Source organism: Lycium ferocissimum, chromosome 8, assembly GCF_029784015.1.
Source record: "Lycium ferocissimum isolate CSIRO_LF1 chromosome 8, AGI_CSIRO_Lferr_CH_V1, whole genome shotgun sequence".
Classification (NCBI taxonomy): domain Eukaryota; kingdom Viridiplantae; phylum Streptophyta; class Magnoliopsida; order Solanales; family Solanaceae; genus Lycium; species Lycium ferocissimum.
Window position 1 is genome coordinate 17,856,936 of NC_081349.1, and position 9,017 is coordinate 17,865,952.

The following is a 9,017-nucleotide window of genomic DNA, read 5'->3' on the forward strand; positions in this document are numbered from 1 at the left end:
GGGGTGGTCCTCGCTTCTGGAATAGTTCCATAAAAGATCAATATCCATTACAGTCGCATTAGATGGGTTGACCTTTACTAGATTTTTGATGGACATGTGTATCTAAAACGTTAGTTGAAGGGGAAAAAAATTGTGGGTCATTAAGTTTTTCTTGGCCTAACTTTGTGTCACGGTTTACAGAAGGATATATGTTTACTCATAATTATCTATCAGCTGATCAAACTCAAAACCATCTCATTCTCCCCTACTGATCATAAGCATTGTTTGCTTTCTCCTTCCAGAACCTCCTTTCTAATTTCGCTTTAAGAAGAAGAAAATATATTATTGCTGATAACAACATGTCGTTCAAGATGACATTAACCTTTGTGTCGGCTTTGCTAGTAGTATTGTGTACAACTGTTCTTGGTGTCGGAGATACATTAGTCGTCAATATTACAATAGTCCAAAGCGCAACTGTCAAAGGTGTAGGTAATTAAAATACCACTTACCTGGCTGTACAATGCTTCCTTTCTGAATTGAAGTACAAGAAAAGAGAACTCTAAGCTCCTGTTTGGCCATAGATTTGATGTTGAAACTTAAAACTTTGAGTTTTTGAAGTTGTGATTTTTGGAACTTGAAGTTGTGTTTGGACATGCATTTTATTTGGAAATTTTTTAAAGTTTTGTGAGTGGAAGTTTCAAAAACTGGTGAAAGTTTTTTGAAAAAAGATTTTCAAAATTTGATCCAAAATCTATGGCGGAATATATATTTGAAGATAAATTTTCAAAACCTGATCTAAAATCTTTGCCAAACGCTAATTTAATTATTTGCTTAACTGTTTTTGAGTTGACAGTGTTGGGGTATATACCATTAACCATGCGTTTAGACACGGTATATTCTAACAATTGTCATGGTTAAATATCTAAGTGGGAGATTGTTGGGATATATATTATTAACCATGTGTTTGGATATAGTATTTATTATAGAATAATTATTTATTCATTGTTTAATAAAGAGTTAAATAGATCATGTATTAGTATGTGTGTCCTTTACTTATATAGTAGATGATTTAGTGTATAGAGTTTAGCTTATACACGGAAGATTAAATCGTCGGTTCTTATAAGTATAAAATATATGTTCACAATTTAAGATGGAAATTGGACAAAACCATCGATATGATTATAGCACAAGATTAATATAATGTATCTTCATTATGGGAACGGTATAGTTCCGTCTTCTTGTGCTAGTACATTTTGTATGTATTGAACGGACCAAGTAGAGATAAGTATTTTTGTACTGAATATATAAAACAAATTCTCTAGTTCATTAAATGTACTTATACTCTTAATCTTGATATAATTATTATGATCAATGCATGTGATTTGTTCATTATTTTGATTTATTAAAAGGTACGACTTAATTGCGGGTCTATGTATTCCTAGTAAATTGGATAATGACAAATTACATTTGTAAAATAATAATTAGTTGATAGAATCCATGTCTCGACTTTGAGATTGATGATACCCCTTTATGGATGCTTATAAATCTCATGTGAAAAACCCTGCAAGTGGATTTTGTATCCGTCACATGATGTAAGTTTAGCAGAAATATAAATTATTCAATTAGTCAATGAATTAAATTGTCAGTAATTTAATTTAATTGATTGGTATCTGTAATATTAACATGGGGAGTTAAATAAGTTTTAATTTATGATTTCGAAATTGAACTGAGGAGTGCAGTTACGATTTTTTAGTGGAATAATTCGTAATTTATTATGGTAGGATTAATTGATTTTTTGAATTAATTCCATAATAGGAAGCCTCGTTAATTAAATTCTCGTGGTCTCTGCTTTAGAATAATAAAGAATTAAATGGAATATTATTTCTTCTTTGGAAAATAAAGACCGACGAGGTTTTGGAAAAGGGTGAAAACCCTAAACCTGTAGTTATAAAATATGAGTCTTATTCCATAAGGAGGCTAAGGGTTTTAGAAGTTTCTTCAACTTTTTCATAGAAATTCGCCCACATGAATTTCGCAAATTCTGGTGTTATTCTGGTTACACAATGAGAAGACTGTGGAACTGAAGGATGACGATCTCGTGGATGATGTGTGTTCGTGGTTGAAGATTCGATTCTTGGTCGCGGTCACGCTTGAAGAGATAAGTATTGATTTTATGTTTGATTAAAATTTGTGATTATGTATTGTCTATATTACATGCAAATTCGATCCTGGTTATTTATTTCCGCTACGTATGCCTGATTTCCACAGTGTGCCTAGATGGGAGCCCACCCGCATATTATCTTGACAGGGAATTTGACGCTGGAGTTTCCAACCGGATTATCTTCCTTCAAGTTAGTTCTTGTTTTTTGTTTAGTTATTTACTTTTCATCTTCATCATCACTACAAGTCACCAAAACGTAACATACATTTTATTTTGCTTCTAACTATGGAGATATTTCATATTCTATAGGGTGATGGGTGGTGTGAAAGCATCCCTGATTGCCAAAATCGTATAAATTCCAAAAATGGTTCTTCAAAGAAAATGGATAACCAAACTGAGTTTGCTGGGATACTTCATAACAGTCCCCAAGAAAATCCAGGTGAATATTTCAGTTCATACGTAGTCTTTGTATGGATATAGAGATTTTACCCACTTTTTCTTTGTAGACTTTTACAACTGGAACAGGGTTTTGGTGAATTACTGTGATGGATCATCTTTTACCGGCGATGTCGAAGAAGTTGATCCAGTAAGTAGAGAACGTAACAACATGTCTCATAATTAAATATCACGACAACATTTTCTTCCTGATTGGAAATGCCAAATCTTTTTTAGGAGAGGAAGCCTTTTTTCAGAGGAGCAAGAATATTTAAAGCTGTTCTGGAAGAGTTATGGTCCAAAGGAATGCAAAATGCTGAAAATGTAAGATCCTATATATGCAATACTTATAGTTACAAGTCACATACTATACATTTCAGAAACTCAAATTAAAAACAAAATCACAATATTAGGCAATCCTGACTGGAAGTTCAGCTGGAGGGTTGGCTACCATCTTGAACTGCAACAAGTTCAGGGCCTTCTCTCCCGATGATGTCGAAGTAAAGTGCGTTACAAACGCGGGCTTCTTCATCAACGCGTAAGCTCTTCTTCCATCGTCTTAATTATTTATATTTGCCAATCATTTCGGAACTGTTCAAGAATTTCATGATTTATTTATATATGCAGGAAGACAATCTCTGGTACTCCAAATATTCAAGCGACGTATCGGAAAGTTGTTACTTTACATGTGAGTCCCATCGTCCTTTTTTGTTTTATTAATAAGCTACTCCATATATGCAAAAGTTAGATTGTTTTAGTTTAATTTACTGTAATATTTATCTTGCCTCTCATTTCAGGGATCGGCCAAGAATTTGCCTCCATCTAGCACGACTGCGATGGATCCAAGTTTGGTATGTATGAGTTTAAGTTTTTTCGAAACAAAAACCTTTCCTTATGTTATATTCATATTGCCCTCTAATTATAACATTTGTTTTCCATAACTGTGGTGCAGTGCTTTTTCTCGGAGAATGTTGTTCCATATGTTGAGACTCCACTTTTTATAATCAATTCAGCATATGACGCTTGGCAGGCCGAGAAGACAAATGCTAATTTCTCTCATTTTAAGAATTTTGTTAGTAATTTTTTTCTTTAGTTTGTATAAAATTGGTCTCAAAAAATTCCTTTCAGATCAATAATACTTTGGTTCCTTCAAACCTCGATCCTCAACATGCCTGGGAACATTGCAAGGCTCGAATAAGTAACTGCACGTTTAGCCAACGTATAACCATTCAAGGTTAGCACTTTCTGGGAATCAACTAGCCTCTACCTTCCAAATCACACAAGTATAGATAATGTTTTTTCTCCTCTAGTTCTTTTTAATTAATCTGTTTCATTTGTCTTTTCCTTCGTTCTAATCAATATAGTTTTTGGAGTGGAATTCTTGAGGGCATTCGAGGGACTCATCCCTTGTTTTACGAGGGGTTATTTCATCACTTCTTGTCACACTCATAAATAGATTGTCTTGAAGGATTATTGGTTCAGTGCTACCTCTCCAAGAATACTTACTAATGTAATCTTTCTTTTGTTCTATCCAAATAAAGTTTGAATACATGCAATTTTTTCTGATTTTGAATTTTATCATGTGCCTATCATTCTTAATTTTAATTTATGAATTAATAACAGATTTTGTTGTAACATTTTATCTGTGTAGACAATTGCAGAAGCTGTTGGTGATTGGTATTTTGATGGAGCTGGATTTCATCAACATGTAGACCCATATCCTTTTGCTATGCTAGTGAATCATGAAATTAAATGCTCTGTTGAGCTATGCATAACTTCTCAAGTATTCAGGGAATGAAAAAAAAAAAAAGAACTCCTGTTTAGATTCCAAATATCATTGATAATGAAGTGCTTGCCATATTATAACTTATGCTAGATATATCTAACCGTATCAGCAAAGTTATTTCACAATTCGCCCATAATGTTTTTAAAATTGACAATGCGCCCATATTGACAATGAGGTGCTTGCTATTTTATCCGTTCGTTATTTCCCAAGTCTTCGTTTTAAACTTAAAAGGATAAAAAGTAAAGAGGTAGACAAAGTTAATGAGATGTCCAAGTCCCATTCTACGGACATTTCATAAAGTAAGCCAAAGTAGTGATTGAGGACTCCTCTTTTACACGAGAATTTGTCAATGCAGCTTTCAAAAGACTCTTAGCTTGTTTGATAAAATCAAAAAATTAATAATAATAACTATGCATTTATAACCTACTGGAAGTTGGCAGCCCATTTTGTTTCCTCAAATCAATGCCACCTATTGCTTAAGGTTCTAAGTTCTATGATTATTAGTGTTGCTTCCTTATAGGTAAATTTTCATTCAATGAAATTTTTTTTCTCTTTTTTTTGTTAAGCAAGGTGACTTTTTCTTATTTTCTCTTTCAATAGGTCTCGTAGATTATGCGGTGGCTTTTTCTTGTTTTTTCGTTCAATAGGTCTCGTAGATTATGCAAACCTTTTTTTTTTTCTTTCTATTGTTGTATCCAAAAAGCTGTTTAATTCAAAAATCGGATATTCTTTACCCTAAAATATTGCGATATAAAAACAACTATTTTTTAGGCATGATTTAGTTGAGAAAACTTAAGGTTACAAAATGACAAATTTTAGATAGTACTGTACAAGCCTTATACTTTAAACTAATTTTGTTTAAGAACTCAAGATAAGGGAGGTATGAATTATAATGACAAATTTGGAGGGAGTTCTTTCACAAAATTCTAGTATAAGAAAAATGTGTCTTTTACTGGAAAAATATTGATAAAAGCTCGTTAAAATTTTGAGTGATTAATTTGATGGACCATGCATATTAAGAGCTATAAAATAAAATAATTCATTATGATGGTTAGAGATTAGACACTTGATATGAAACTCATATGGTTTCATTATGTTTAATATTAAAGAACAAGATTTCTTATCATTATTTCTAAGCGTCGTCTTACATTCGTTAAATTTTTTCCTTCTAATACGGCATGCAATAATCTAAACGTTCTATCTAAAATCTTATAAGATACTGAGTGGAGTACTCTCCAAGAATTATAAAACAGTTGGAAAACTCTTATATATTTTTCATTAGGAATAAGTGTTAAAGAGCTATAAAATTAGAGAATCAATTAGAGCGTTGCATAAAGCTTTCATTACTATGCATTGTGCATTTGTTTTCATCAAGAGTGACCAGTCTATAGATACTAAATAGGGTGTTTTATCAAGGGCCTCATCATACTCATCCTTAAGGTAACAATGGAAGTCCAAAAGTGATCCCTCTCTACACACTTTTTCTACCCACGATGTAGGAATATCGTCTCTTGAATCGATCCAATAATTGATGCACACACATGCAGTAACAACATTGTTCTAGTGATGGAGGATATGTTTTAAAATTTTCTAATGCCATAAACAATATAAAGAAAAGCACACAAATCTGCCCGGATACCATCATCCAATTACATGCCATCGGTTTATTCATAGTTCCTGCAAAATAAACAATTATCCAATAAAGTTAATGAGTTTCATAATTAAGCACAATTTTAATTTTTTGATAACAGAAAGTAAACTCATGTATTTAGATAACCACTTCAATTGATTATTAAATGAATATGATATTACGCCTAATAGCACATTAGTCACAGATTAATTTTGCTAGCTATTACATTTGTATGATAATTTGCGGTAAGCAATTGCTGTAACGACCCGTTTGGTCGTTATAGTCTTTCCGGCATTTTCGCCCCTTTTCCGAGCTTGGTTAGCTCACTTTTAACCCCAAGGGACCGTTGGCACGCTTCCCAAGGTGTCTAGACTTGATTCGGGCGGCTTTTTGTGAAATATGAGCTTAAAGCGAAAAAGAGTGGACCCAAAGTTGACTTTTGAGTAAACGGACCTTTTTCGGAAATCCATCGATTCCGAGAGGTCCGGATGGTTGTTTAGAACTCGTGTGTATATCTGGTTTGGTTTCCAATGCACTCGGATGCATTTTGGGACTTGGGTTAGGAAATTGGAAATGAGGTATCGGGGGTTGACTCGGTCAACGAGACCTCCGTTGGAAATTCCGAGGCCACGAGTGCATTCGTAGCATATTTTTATGCGGGTCTTTGTATGTGGTTTGTGAGCAGATGGCCTCGGGGGTTGTTCGGGATTTCGATTGAGACTTAGGAGAAATTATTGGGTTCTGGTACCTGGTGTCCGCCGTAGCGGCACCAGTGCAGTCCCAACGGCACCACTGTTGTGGTGAGATGACCGTTGGGGCGGCCAAACCCATTTCTTCCCAGACCGTCCTGGCGGTCCTAGAGGGCGCTAGGGCAGTGGCGCTATAGCGGCCCCGATGCTGCCGTGGCGGTATCGGGCCTGTTATTTCATTAAGTGTGTATTAAAAGCGCTTAGTCTATTCATTTAACATCATTACGAAAATAGAGCTCTTGAGATCTGTTCTTGGGGATTATTGGTGAAGATTCTTGGTGGGAAGTTCTCCTAACCCTGTTGCTATTTCATTAATCATAATCATCTTAGAATTCCTCTTTCCTTATCAATTCCTTAGTAATGGAAGATTAAAAGTGAGTTTTGATCGATTTTACATCTAGGCTTATTAATGATGAAATTGATGGAGTTTATGCTAGATTTTGATGAATCTAAGGTTGTTAATCATTTATCTTTCATTATTAGTGTTGAATTCTTGAATCAAAGAGTTAGGGTTTATACCCAAAATTCGGGGTTTTGCTTGAATTTCGAAATTAGGGGAATCGATGAGTTAAATTAGCAATTAGTTGTTGGGTTATGATCACCTAGTGCTTAATTTGATATTTTGCTCCCAAATTTTCCATTTTGACATTGTGGGCCCCGTTTCCCCCAAATTCTAGGGTTGGTTTTAACTTAAATTGAATGATAGCAATATTAGTATCGTTCTTCATGATTTCTAATCTAGATTTCGAATATGCCTAGACTTCTTTGATATTGAGGCTCAGCGGAAATGCAAGGATATAGAGTGATTGTTGGTGTTGCTGTTCGGCCATCCAGGTAGGTTATGGCTTACCCTTGGTAAGACTTCGTACAGCGAAGCATATATTTAGATTATATTGTCAGAAAAAGCATGTAAACCTTCGGGTATGAAGTTGGGTTGGATATCGTCTTAGGTTAGGCCCTGTTGCGTGATTGGGGCTAGCCACCCCGTTATGTTGACTTGATTGTTCTATTGTGTTGGTTTAATGCCACGTCTTGTTAGTAGATGCTGGAATTTGTTGTTCCATCTTGATTGTGATATTGTAGTATCTTACGGGTTGTTGTTGATATGAGGATAGAATTCTATACGACTTGTGTAGTCTTTCATGACATTGTTGGTACTTGTGACACGGATATATTGTTGGCGTACCCATGTTGGCACTTGTGACATTGATATGTTGTTGGCGTACCCATTGTTGGTACTTATGATATTGAGCTGATGCTTGACGTTGACGTATGCATTGCACTCACTCTCATTCTTCATGATATACTGTTGACACACTGTTGGTACTTGATGAAACAGTGTGATGAGCTGGGCTCGGTTTTTAAATGAGAGTGTTGTGAGAGTCCGATATCCGATGTTAGTCTTGGAATCATGGATTGAGAGAGTGCATGGACTCCGCGGGTCCCCCAGGGTGGTGCTGGTAAGAACCCCCGTGGGCAATGATCCGGGTTTCGTCTGTCTGTTGGGCAAAGATCCGAGACCAGTGGCACTTAGACTTCGCGAGTCACCTTGAGTTGTGCTACCGGGATGTCGATATTTCTGTCCGGGGTACATATGTCCACAACATTTCCATGGCATTGCATTGCACTCATACATTATTGCATTGCATTGCACTCATACATTATTGCATTGCATTGCATCACGGCTTACATTGAGATGATTTGGTGCTTTTACTTGTAATGTTGGATTCGGATTGGACATATTGAGACTTGGCACATTTGGGATTAGATGCTCTACTTAGGCGATGATGTGTAATTGGCTTCGATTATATTTGACTTATACTTGTTGATTTATTTGCCTATCTTACTTTATTGTCTGAATTATGTTAGCTATGCTTAGTCGGCCTATGCTACCTACCAGTACTGTGGTTTTGTACTGATCTGCACTTAATGCATTCTTTTATGAATGCAGAGTACCAGGTTAGGTCTTCCTCTGTCTCCCGTGGCTGATTGTCGTCTTCAGCATATCATCGAGTTTCCATGGTGAGCACGAGCCGTTCGCCGCCTTGAAGACTCCTCTTATCATTATGTCCTACTATTTCGATTCTGAGACATAGATAGACTTATGTATTATTATATTCCAGACTTGTATATTTTTCATTAGATGCTCTTGTATGATTTAGATCAGACCCTGGGGGTATTTTTCTTATTCCGCACTATTTTTATTATATATTATTGTGAGACTTACGTAATTATCCTTTTCCTCTTGCTTGATTTATTTATTTATTTATGTCTTTA

The 9,017-nt window shown here is 35.3% G+C and overlaps 1 pseudogene; it reads left to right on the plus strand.

Moving 5' to 3' along the window:
* Nucleotides 1-257: 257 nt before the first annotated feature.
* LOC132066090 (pectin acetylesterase 8-like) lies at nucleotides 258-8,766 on the plus strand (annotated as a pseudogene).
* The last annotated feature ends 251 nt before the right edge of the window (nucleotides 8,767-9,017 follow it).